The sequence below is a fragment of the Pyxicephalus adspersus genome, chromosome 1, assembly GCF_032062135.1.
Source record: "Pyxicephalus adspersus chromosome 1, UCB_Pads_2.0, whole genome shotgun sequence".
Lineage (NCBI taxonomy): Eukaryota > Metazoa > Chordata > Amphibia > Anura > Pyxicephalidae > Pyxicephalus > Pyxicephalus adspersus.
Genome location: NC_092858.1, coordinates 45327146 through 45339949, shown reverse-complemented (window position 1 = coordinate 45339949; position 12804 = coordinate 45327146). Strand labels below are relative to the sequence as shown.

The following is a 12804-nucleotide window of genomic DNA, read 5'->3' as shown; positions in this document are numbered from 1 at the left end:
AACAATATAAATACAACAATTTAAACAGGAATGAAAAAAAAGATACAATTTCATGGAGAATTGGAACTTCAAAGGATGAGCCTTCTTTGATGTTTATGAGCCAGTTAATGGTGGGAGCCGAGGAGACTGTGTTTTCCCCATATGTGATGACAGGTTCCTATGAGTTTTCTGTTCTCCAAAATAAATATGCTCTAATGTTTTGTAAACATAGAGTGCAAATTTCATTTAGGAAAAAGCAAAAACTAGTATATAGCAAACATTTACAAAGACAATGTATGTAATACCAAACCCTTTTTTAAATATGGGAGAAATAGGAGTATGCAAGAAATGGTGGGGGTGTAATTTATAGGCCAGTGCATAAAGAAAAAGAGTTAATTAAAGGGGGAAGCACTTACATTTGTAATTTAGTTTTTTTTTAGTATTTAGTTTGCCTCCAGCTCTGGACATCTGTTTAAGAGAAACACTGGAAATATATGGGGGTGCAGGGGATACTATATATATATATACACTCTAATAAGCGTTAAACCATATCTTCTTTTTCAAGTTTGATGGTCGGTTCAGGCTCTCCTCCCAGTCTCCCTACCATTACCCCCACCAGTAAGCCAAAAGGTGTTATCAGCTCACATCCCTAACCTCTCTCAAAAGGTTAAAGGCAAACTTTGCATTAATTACTTTCCACGTTTAGACATCTGATGACTGACAAAAACACCTGAGGGCAGTTACACTGGTGGCCTTCACTTATGTGGCTAAACAAATTAACAGATCCCATTATTTGGAGTCATTGTTAGCAGTTGTCTAAATATACTACGACTATATATATTATCAAGCATGAGTATTTGTGGCTGGCATATGTTTATGCCATACTGCCTTTACATTTTATAACAGCCTAGAGTCAAATTAGTGTTTAGAATGTTCATTGAAGCAAATTAGGTGACAGTACACTAAATGAAAAGCACAAGACAGCCATATTATACATACATAAAAAATTAATGAGATAAAGTATTTATGCATGACTGGGTCAAACACGAAAGTCCACTAGTTTTTTTTACATTATGCTATACAAAATGTAAATGTTCGGACCTACTATAACGGGCCACAAATATGGTAAGTGTTTAATCTTTGTCTAAATTTGTCTATCAGCAGATAACCTCAGCATTCTAGTAAAATATAGGGCAAAGTAACAAGTTTACCCCCTAACTTAATTTTTCTTTACACACCAATTACCATAACTTCCAGGAGAATATGACTCCCTCAACATGGCAATGATGATAATGCTGATTGGCCCAGCGCATTCACATGGGAAACTAAAGAAACTTTGTGCAAGCTCCAATAGGATTACCTTTCCTTGCTTCCAGCAGCCTAAAAAAATAGTAAAGAAGGAAAGGAGTAATTGCTGCTGGAGAGGGCAGAATTACAATCACCTGCTTAGGCAAGGCAAGTTTAGGTAAAAGATAAAGCCCTTTTAGAAACAGGTAGATTACAATTTGTCATATAACAAGCAATTGGGTTAGAAGAAGGCTACAGCATTTTTTGTAAATTAGTCATCTTTCTGAAAGGGTCCCAAGCCTTCTAAAAAAAATGTAAAGTGTCACTAGATAAAAAAACCAAATAAAACAGGTATTTGTTGTATGCTTAAATGAAATATTCCTTCCTCCTTATACCCTTTGCAGAGACCCATATATCCCCAATTCATGTGGCTACAATTCATGCTCTCTTCAGAAAGTCATCATTTGCAGCCACCCATTGTGCTGTGGAGAGTTGAGACTACAAGCGTAATTACCCACATCGATGATACACAATGCAAAGAATGATAGGACCTGTAGTTTTCCTCTCTGCCTTTTTAGTGTTCAGACAGAAAAAGTGAAACCACCAGCATTCACTCAGACAGACTCCATATAAACACTTTTTCAAATAAATTTTTTTTTTAAAACAATTGATTTTTATTTTTTTTTATGCACTGCGTAATATTTCGATGCTATATACATCCGGTTTATCATTATTAATAATAATATAAATAATATGTTGGTGCTATATAATTCCTGTTTAATAATAATAATAAAAATAATATATGATTGTGTTCTGGTTGCTCTATATGGTTTCCTAATGCAAAGACTGACTTTAGATAGATGTTTTCATATTGGCACCTATATATATATATATATATATATATATATATATATATGCAGAGAAAGTGGGTATATAAATAATTTATGAGCGTTTTAGGTAAAGCAAATACTGTACTTTGCTTTTCTCTACTGCAAGGAAAAGTAATAACTAGTTATATTTAGCCATTTTAACAACTCCTCCAGTTAAAACAATATCTTACTTTTCCATTAGACTAAAGAACTTAAAAAATGTAAACCATTACACTAATGTTTGAATTGTTAAAATGCCAAAAAACAGGACACTACCCTGCATTTAATGATAGAAAACACCAAAAACAATACACATGAACTCGAAAGAACAAACAAGAAGAACATACTAACAAACATTGGAGCTCTAACATCTGCTGCTGCCTTGGCTGGATTCTAAATGAGCTCATCCTCCAGGTTTCTTCCAGCAAGCACTTTCCAGTCATTCCTGAACTGACCACATATATCAACACACATTCCCCAAACACAGGCTGCACCATCCCCTTCAACAAACATTTAGACTTATTTTACCTCCATAAAATTGTGCCTCCACGCCCTCTGCTCCCATTTAATTAAAAACAAAATCTGACCTAAGCAGCAGAATGTACAGCTCACAGGCAGACTAAAATAAAATAATTAAAAAAAATGCCACACCAAGCGAAATGTTTTATCTTCCATCATTTATACATGCTCTTCTTCTATATGAAAATAGATTAGTGGTTTGGGGGGTAGAAATAGATCACCCAAGCTGGTGAGTTGAGAAGAGGAACAAATCAGGTGACCTATGCAACCCATCTAAAGGAAAAAAATATTTTTATTAAATAAACTATAAAGTATTATTATTACACAGTATTTATATAGCGCCAACATATTATGCAGCGCTGTACAAAGTCCATAGTCATGTCACTAGCTGTCCCTCAATGAGGCTTAAAATCAAATGTCCCTACCTCAGTCATATGGTAAAGGTTTATGTATGTTAATCATAATTACCACCTAAGATCAGTTTTGGGGGTTAAGCCAATTAATCACTACATGTTTTTTTGGAATGTGGGAGGAAACCCACGCAAACACGAGAAGAACCTGCAAACTCCATGTTGATAGTGTCCTAGCCAATATTCGAATCTAGGACCTAGCGCTGCAAAGGCCAGAGTGCTAACCACTGAGCCACCGTGCTGCCCGGTACAAGAGTGAAAATATCTTTTGAAAGCCAATGTGGAAGAACATAAAGGTCCGTTATAGACAAGAGGTGGGGGGCTTGACGTACAGGCTTACTGCCCCTACATGTTGCCCCCCAAAAGATTTGGCTGACAACCTCCCCAGATTTGGCAGCCATTGACATCTATGTATTTTACCACTAGAAAATTATTTTTGTGGCAAAAATCAGCTGATCACTTTAAGAAAGGCTTTAAGCCTATGTGTGCTGTAGGTGACTGCAATCGTTGCCATAATACATTAAAAAGAAACATTCACATTTTATAGCATAGAACATAGAAGAGTATATCAATACACCTGTAAAAATAACTTGTCTGGTAAATGGACATTATACTTTCTTCATATTCTGTGAAACTTCAGTTAATTATGTAAATTGCACAAGATTGCTATTCCACTTGCTTTACTCCACTCCCATAAATGAATCCAAGTACATGCAGGCTGCCAGGAAGGGACATTATAGATCCAAATACCACATAAGCAGACCTGTCAAGTCCCTTTAGTAATCATAGATTTATCTTCCGTCTCCTAACAAGTAAGGGCTACCATCTCAAAGCAAATTACGAAAACTGGACACTGGGTCACACTGAGCCTGTAAACTTTTCTGTAGACTGCTTCTGAATGTCCTGCTTCATGATACAGTCAAATGCCACAGAGGAATTTTACCTCCCCTAGACACAGATTTATTACTTGCTGTCTTTATATTTTACTGAGCCAGATTTCATTCTGCTCACGTGATTTACAACGGTCTCTGCAACATGGATGGATGAGCTAGGTGGCAAAACAGAACAAAAGGTCACAGTGAGGGCAGAGAAATGCGACCATTTATATTTGGGGCCTCAACCTCATCAAAGTTCCCTTCGGATGAATACCAATGAAAATTCCATCACCTTTCCATGCAAGAGAAAATCTCCCTAATAAAGTCTTTTTTCTATCAAAAAGCAAAATATATTCCTAAGCCTCCAAATTTTTTCAAAACCTGGAAGCGTCTTCTCAGTAAAATTTGGAGTACTCATCAGGTCAAAAAAAATTGCAGAATAGGTTATAAAGTATAGTGGAAAGATTCAGAGGACCACTAGTCTACCACCACATTATATGACACTTATGGGAAGTGGATCATATTATTAGACAATCCTGAGAAATGCAAAGAACTTTTACAAAACACTAGTGGTGGAGTCTACAAGTCTATATTCTAAGGTGAAATGTCAAGATTGGGCTAAAAACAGACCAATAGCTAATGAGCACCCCTTCTTGTACCTACAGAACATTTGCAATCCCTATTTAATGTACAGCGCTGCGTAATATGTTGGCGCTATATAAATCCTGTTTATTAATAATAATAATAATAATAATAATAATACAGAACACAAAGTTAAGTACTATATTCCCAAAGTGACAGCCTTGTTTGATCACATTTGATCTCCTGCTCCTCCCCATTCAACAGTACTACAGTCTGATCTTGACCTCATGGCCAACCTAAAAGGCATGGATGTCCATTGGCCTAAATGCACACCATCATCTCACGAAACATGACAGAGAAATACCGAGAGAAAAAAAGAAACATTACAGTTCCATTGTCTAAAACATCTGAACATACCCACAGACATCTTGTTCGTCAACTGCTGTGGTTGAGATGATTTAAATTGTATGTTAGAACAAAATGATAATTATTTTGTGGACCAAGTGGCCCTCCCCAGTTTACCTACCTCCTATCCAACTGTCAACAGATACTTATCATTCTGTAGACCCGAGATAACAACTATAATTAACTCCTTGAGATTACACAAGACATTTTGCACCTATTAAACAGATACAACAAAATATTTTCTGCGGCATATTTAGCAAACCAAAAGGTAGCAGATAACTGAATTGCATTGTTAGACTTTACAAACACTTTAAAGTTCAGGGTCACCTCTAGGTGTAAGCTTTTTTTTGTGTAATAGGAGGTTGACTTCTGGAATCTCTGTACCCTCCTCTAATATGATCGAATGTTCACGCAAACAAATGTTTAGAAAAAGTATAGATCATCACTCCACTGACACACCCTGCCTTTTTTTAATTTACATCTCGTTTTAGTAATCTCCCACAGGTTGCCCCTACTGCTGAGCTCTCATGTTAAAAATTTCACTTTAGCATTCCTAAATCCACATGCCACAGATCACCACGGAAATACCATCAATCTTCTAATGCCATGAGAATTTCTTTTTTTTTTTCAACAAGACCTTTAAATTTGTGGTTACACTTTAGTATAGTTATGTGACCCATATGAACACACTAAGGGCTCAAACAGAGAATACTATTTGACCATTGCCACCATTAGCCCGAATAACATCAGATTCAGCAAGCATTTACAAAGTCCTTGAAACAACCTTTATTTCCAAAATGGAAATGCTGGCTGTTCAATTAAACAAGACTTTAATAGTAGAGGCTTGTTCAAAACTACAGCCAGCATTCCCATTATGGTCTACAATCAGCACTGGACTGCAACTATCAAGTGCTTTCAGGGCACTCAAATTGATATTTGCTCAGACTAAAATTAACAGGCTCAGATTTAATAATGTCCATGCGTACAGGGTGTAAAATAATAAACTTTAAAGAAACCCTTTCACTAAAACAAAAGGTCCACTTATGTGACTGCTGGGTACACCAAACAATGCATGATCACTTACAGCGAGGGAAAGAAGTATTTCATCCCCTGCTGATTTTGTACGTTTGCCATCTGACGAAGAAATGACCACTCTATAATTGTAAGGGTATGTATATTGTAGCTGTAAGAGACAGAATACCAACAAAAGAACCCTCAAAAACCCAGTGCTCAAAAGTCACAGCTTGATGTGCATTGTAATGAGTGAAATGAGTATGTGATCCCCTAACAATCAGTCTGGAGACTGGCTAGGCCACTCCAGGACCTTCATGTGCTTCTTGAGCCACTCCTTTGTTGCCTTGGCCGCATGTTTTGGGTCATGGTCATGCTGGAATACCCATCCACGACCCATTTTCAATGCCCTCGTTAAGGGAAGGAGGTGCTTGCGGGCTCTGCAAGATTTCAGGCCTTCACAGGGCAGTGTGTTACCAATTGTTTTCTTGGTGACTATGGTCGCAGCTGCCCTGAGATCATTGACAAGTTCCCCCCCTGCAGTTCTGGACTGTTTCGTCATTGTTCCCATGATCATTGCAACTCCACGAGGGGAGATCTTGCATGGAGCCCCAGACCGAGGGAGATTGACATTTATTTTGTGTTTCTTCCATTTGGGAATTATCACGCCAACTGTTGTCACCTTCTCACCAAGCTGCTTGGCGATAGTCTTGTAGTCCAGTACAGCCTTGTGTAGGTCTACAATCTTGTCCCTGACATTCTTAGACAGCTCTTTGGTCTTGGCCATGGTGGCTAGTTTGGAATTTGATTGGTTGCTTCTGTGGACAGGAGTCTTTTATACAGGTACTGTAACAAGCTTGGATTAGGAGCACTCCCTTACAGAGGGTGCTCCTAATCTCAATTTACCTGCATACAGTGAAAACACCTGGGAGCCGGAAATGGCTGCTGGTTGATAGGGGATCAAACATTCAAAATCAGCAGGGGATCAAATACTTCCTTCCCTCACTGTACCTAACACAACTTTATCAAGCCATTACAATTTTACACTCAATCTTTTTTATTATTACTGTGTGTTTGCCATCCCAGGTGCAACAGTTATGTGTGACTAAGAATTCCATCCTTGTATAGCCAACAACTCAGGGATTTAGAAAATCCTGGGGTTTTAAGACTTTATGGATATCCAATGGAGAGGTTTTAGCATCACAAGCTCAGAAAAATCACCTACAGGTTATCGATAAACTGCCGCCTCAACTATTTTTGAATAGAATACATTTTAAAGCATGTTTATCCTCATCCCCTTTTAGTTTGGCTTTTCATTTGGACAGGGATTGTTCCCCCCCAAAAAAAATAGAGGGTCTAACTCTGCAATAATTAACGGTGGAAACAAACGATTAACGACCGATTGTGCGATAATCGTTAATAAAAAATCGTGAACAATTGGATAACGACGACGATGAACTGGGAATGTCACTAGAAACAAACGACCATCCCAGGGGATCTGATTGGGCGACGATCGTTTGCTATCTATTGTGTGTATTATGGTTCGGTGACCATGGATATTTCTTGGGACACCTCACTTCCTGCATTGTTCAAAGGATCGTATCTAGTGTGTATACATTATTGGTGAAATATATTTGAACGATCGTATCGTTACAGCATGTACAGAATAGTGCACTATACAACTGTTCTGAAATAATTGTGAATAATCGTTGATCGGTTATCATTAAACGATAATTATTGCATGTGTGTACGTAGCCTTACACCACCTGTCCAGGTGAAAGAAAGTTCTGAGGATATGAAGAAAAGGACCTCTCATCAACAGGGATAATCATTAACAATCAATAAAAAAACTAAGAGAGACTCCGACTCATTGCAGAACCTGAAATGCAGAGAATTTTAACTGGTGCAGAGCTCAGAGGCTCTAAGGTATTGTTTGTTTTTTCTTCTTACACTGACTAGTCTCATATAATCAGGCAGACATCTCCAGCACCACATAATGCCTTTCCATTGTAAGAATATTTGTTCACAAAAGATGTCCCGCAGAGAGTATATATAGTTGTTACAGGAAGATTGAAAGATAGAATTAAGTCAAACATTGCTATTGTTTCATAGGTAAGCAAACAGTATCTGAACACTGTAAGGAAGGGGTTTATTCTGCTATTGTTTAGATTGAAAAGCCATATGTTAACTTAATCCGGAAAATTAAAAACAAGCTATATTTACCTAGGGGTGCCTATGTGAAAGCGGATCTGAAGGAGGCTCACAACACAAAGCTGAAATGACATGACCTGCAAGACAATAAGGGCTTAAAGTGCACCTGTTGTTTGGTGCTAAACAATGGCACAAGAGAGGGAAGGGTTTTATTCCATGGTAAAATGAATTTTTACCCAACACCTTGTAGACAACATTATAATGAGAGGGTAGGGAATTAAGATAAGGGGACTTTTTTATTGAAGCTGAAGGGGGCTTTAAAGCAGTGATGCATTGCAATGAGTTTTAATGTGGCATACACTTGTCTCATCCAGAAATGGGCCTATTGGAAACAATGGCTATCAGTTAGTCATTGCAATGGGCTTGGGTTGAGTAACAAAGCTCAAGGCAGGTTGTTTGAATGGGCCCAAAGCACATAAATGTAAAATGTTAAAGATATGCTATGGTGTAATCTAAAGTTACAAAATTAAAAAAAAAAAAAAGTATTGAGCATTGTGTCAGTTGGATAAAATCTAGTGCTGGCACTCAGGTGACAGGTTTAGGAACAATTGGTGTACAGACAGGCTGCTCAGTTACTGCCTAGGCGCCTGTTCAGTTCTATGGAGAGGGAAGGATTAATGGGGGTGCACTAGTACAGGAACTACAATAGTAAAACAATGGCGGTCATTAGGTGACATGGCAAAAGTATCGCTAAAAGATGATATGAAAACCTGATCCAAGATGATCAGGAACGGTCATCTCCAGCAATGTAAATGTAGTGCCTGTACAGACCTGATCTAATATTAAAATTATTATTATACTAGACCAGTGTTTCACTACCATTTTTATATGGGGATCCCCTAAAATAACTTTCAGGTCTTCAAAAAAACCCTGCTATAATGACTATATCCACAGCTCACAGTATATTAGTGTGGTGGTCAGTGGGAAAAATCCCTCCTGCATCGGAGGTCAGTGAGAAGAATGCCACCCTGACAGATAGCCAAAAGATTATTGGTGTCCATTAAACGGACCTGAGAGTCACAATTTGCTCAAGGAAATCCTAGCAACCTCTGGAGGAACCCGTGTGTTTCATGGAACCTGGTTGGGAAATATTGTAATAGACTTTGATGGTCATAAAACATTCCACAGCCAAAATTTATATTAGTAGGGGAACATTTCGCAGCAGTGTAATTGTATTTCTTTTGTAACATTAAAACAAAAACTGATTTGCACATAGCCTACAAAGCCAGAGCATATGTTCATTGAGGTTTGGCAATAGAAAAATGTATTTAACAGGGGCGAGACTATAAATACTGGTTCTGTCCCTGGAAATGTGGAATAGCTGGAAACAGTTCATTTTTGTTTTCAGAAGTATATGAAGTGTGTTTTCCTCTCCCCAAAATCTGGGCTCCCTAAGCATGTAGGTGGAGTAAGGAAGGTTTCAGTTCTCTGTACCGAAATAAAAATAGCTAGCCAGTTTACAGCCGAGAAAAAAATAACTCTGTGTATTCCTTGTTTCTCTAATTAAAGACGACTGCTACCAATATTCAGGATGTGTACTGTACAACAACAAAGATGAAAGGCATGTGTTTACCAGCACATCTCTGCTATGCCCTAACATGTAGGCCAGGCAAATTGTGTATACTAAACAGAAAGACATCAGGGATAAAGGGTAGAGGATTTCTCACCATTCCATTAGAAATTAATATTATACTATGGGTAAGATGCCCTATATGGAGTAATTCACAGCATTGTCACACTAGGGAGGACTAGAGAAGGCGCTATTGATTCTGAGGGCCAGTGGTGGGACAAGGTCCTTTGGCACCAAAGATTGCATCTTGTGCACCCCCTCCTACAAAAATTCCCAAGATGGCCACTTCTTGCACCCAGCCCTGCCCAGAACAATGGGAATCTACATTCTGCTGAACATTTACGAGTTGCTTTGCCCGAAACATATTAAATGTAGATTTACACAACCTATTTTACAAGCCTTTCCCTTATATTCCAAATGTCCCAGTCTCTAGTAAAGTTACCCCCGCTATGCTTTGCATTGTACTCTTCAGCTTTTAGCAACCTTCTAGTCTCCAACTAAAGGGTAAGGAAGTGTCCTAGAAATTTGTTTAGGCTGGATGAGAAGAAGCTGTAGGTGAGTGGTCAAAAAGTGGGCGAGACAACACATAACAAATTAAGTGTTCCCAGTTATTATTGTCATAGAAATCCAGTAACCGTTATAATTCTATTTTAAATTTACCAATGCCCACCCTTAGGCTACGTATACACTTGCAATAGTTCTCGTCTTAAAATGGGCTCAGGGCCAATATCTGACGAGAATCTGGCGTGTGTACACCGCCCGTCGTCCGAACGACCATCCTGGTGGATCCATAGACATTGGACGACAATCGACCTTAATGATAAGATCAAGTGATAAGATAAAGTGAAGTGGGAGAGCGCGCAGCAGGGTGACGCTCCGTTGTTCTCCCCCTCCCCTCCTCTCCATAGAACAGAACAGAGCTGTATGTACAACACTTGTTCATGCATCGTGCATTAGTTTGTCCTTTCCAACGACAATTATTGCACATGTGTATGCAGCTTTAGTGTATCTCCAATTTTTCTATTGTCTTTGTATTATGCCCCAACTGTCCAGTGCCTTTTTATTGTGACCAATCTTTACAGTAACCACCTAAACTTACTGAATCAGTTCAGTAGCTAGATGGTTTCTGAAAAGTGGTGAGTGGAGTACCCAGCTAGGAGAAGCTGAGGAAAAACACTGTATCAGAAATACTTTTACAGATTGAACGAGAGTTTAAAGGTTCTTGTGTGGGTCCATCTTCAAGAAGTATCAAAAAGTTCACAAAAATAGACCAAAACTCAAAATGATATGGACAGCATACAAATTCAGACGTGGCAACAGCACAATGCAACAATATATATGGCGAAATGTTAAAGGATCAGCTAACAAGTATATTATAGGAACCATTAAAAGAACTATTGAAGTTCACAACAATAAACGTAACATTTTGCAGACAGTTGTTCTATGTTCTCGACTCGTCCAGACCGCAAGGGTATTATATATGACAGTTGATAGTATTGTCCCATGGAATTCCTGGGAAAGGAAGTCAGCTGCGTTTAGGAAAATATCTCCCCCATAATAGCACATCAACCTCAAATACCTTCACTTCTGATAAGCTCCCGAAACAATGACAGTCTGGAGAATATCTTGGAATAGCCCAGGCGTACAGAATAGCAAATGCTGCGGAAACGTAGAGCATTACATTACGCGATTTCAGAAAACCCAAATAAAAGGCGCCGTACTCACACAATCATACATGGAAGAGGAATGGTCAGTAAACAAACCCAACAGTTAACAGAACAGCTGTTCTCCCACGTCTTCCAGTCACAGGTTGCGCAACTGGAGCAAAAAAAAAAAAGAAGAAGCAAAAAATACCCAACAATACCGCACTGTTACATCTACATCTGACAACATCTGCTTCTCGGGCAACTTCCATACTTGTGAAACCCAACGCGTTTGTTGTGCAACTTCGCACATCTGTCACAATGATAGAGCGCCAAAACAGAGCGACCCCAAAGATGCAAAACACAGAGCTGATAAATAAAGTATTTTATCACAGTGGGATAACAATCTGCATAAGATGCACACAACAATGTATGTATCCATGACCTTCATTCTGCAGCATGGTTCTCCTAACATTTTTCCAAGAAGATTATTTTGGAGAGATTAGGTCTGGCTGAGCCAAAATGTTGAGTTATTATTATGCGGGTTGCGGACACCAGATGGCCAGAGATTCCTGAGCTCAGCTGTGTTGTTAGCTGGGTTCTGGATCAAAGCTTTAGCAGATTCCAAGGCCCAGCTATAATCATGTTGGCTTGTGTGTGAGGAGGATCAGTTTATTATGGCATTTTGTATTATCATTGCAAAGCATGCCTCCAGCAGATTATATAATCATCAGCATGATTACTGATCCCATACCTCCAAATACACAATGGATCGAGCTCCCCTCCTCCTGTACATCATGTCCATCTTCCACCTAACCACTCCCCCTGTACACAATACCCCCAACATATCCACTGCCCATGTCTGGCATTGTGTCTGTGCCCCCTGACTGCAGTGCCCGCTATCAATGCACCCATATAGGGCGTGCACTCACCGTGAGCACCCCGACAACCTACCTCTGTGTCTGACTCGTACTCCCGGATTCGCTGCCTGCTGCAGTTTGAGTCCCTGCACAAGGTACCGTGCAAGCCTGGAGCAGCCGCGGCCTGTGACGTCACAGGTTTAAAGCGCCAGCCCCGGCCCCTCCTGAGCAGCCAATCAGAGGCGGCGCGCAGCAGCGCTCCCCAGATGTTTCCCATTTGCAGCTCCCGAGCATCCTGGAGGTGTGGGACAGGGGGGAGGGGCTGACACATCCAGTCCCATGTGTGTCACCGGGCAGGTAAGTGATGGGAGAGGGGTGATGGACACAACTTCCTATTCTGGGGCTGATTTATTATTCATCATTCAGCAAAGATCTGATAAATGCAAATGGAAAAGCACCACATATAATAATGATAGAAAAGAAATAAAACATTTCCATTTTCTTAGTATTTGTTAGGTGACATATCACTGTCTTTCTAGATTCTCTGGGTTCTCTGAGAAGGTGCTGGGGACAAAAGGTTATA

The 12804-nt window shown here is 39.3% G+C and overlaps 1 protein-coding gene across 2 annotated transcripts in view; it reads right to left on the bottom strand.

Moving 5' to 3' along the window:
- Nucleotides 1-12439, bottom strand: part of NCKAP5L (NCK associated protein 5 like) — a 56834-nt gene extending 44395 nt beyond the window's left edge. For both annotated transcript variants that reach the window (XM_072409548.1, XM_072409563.1), the window contains exon 1: nucleotides 12316-12439. The gene's annotated coding sequence lies outside the window, so the exon portion shown is untranslated. The remainder of the gene's footprint in view (nucleotides 1-12315) is intronic.
- Nucleotides 12440-12804: the final 365 nt, after the last annotated feature.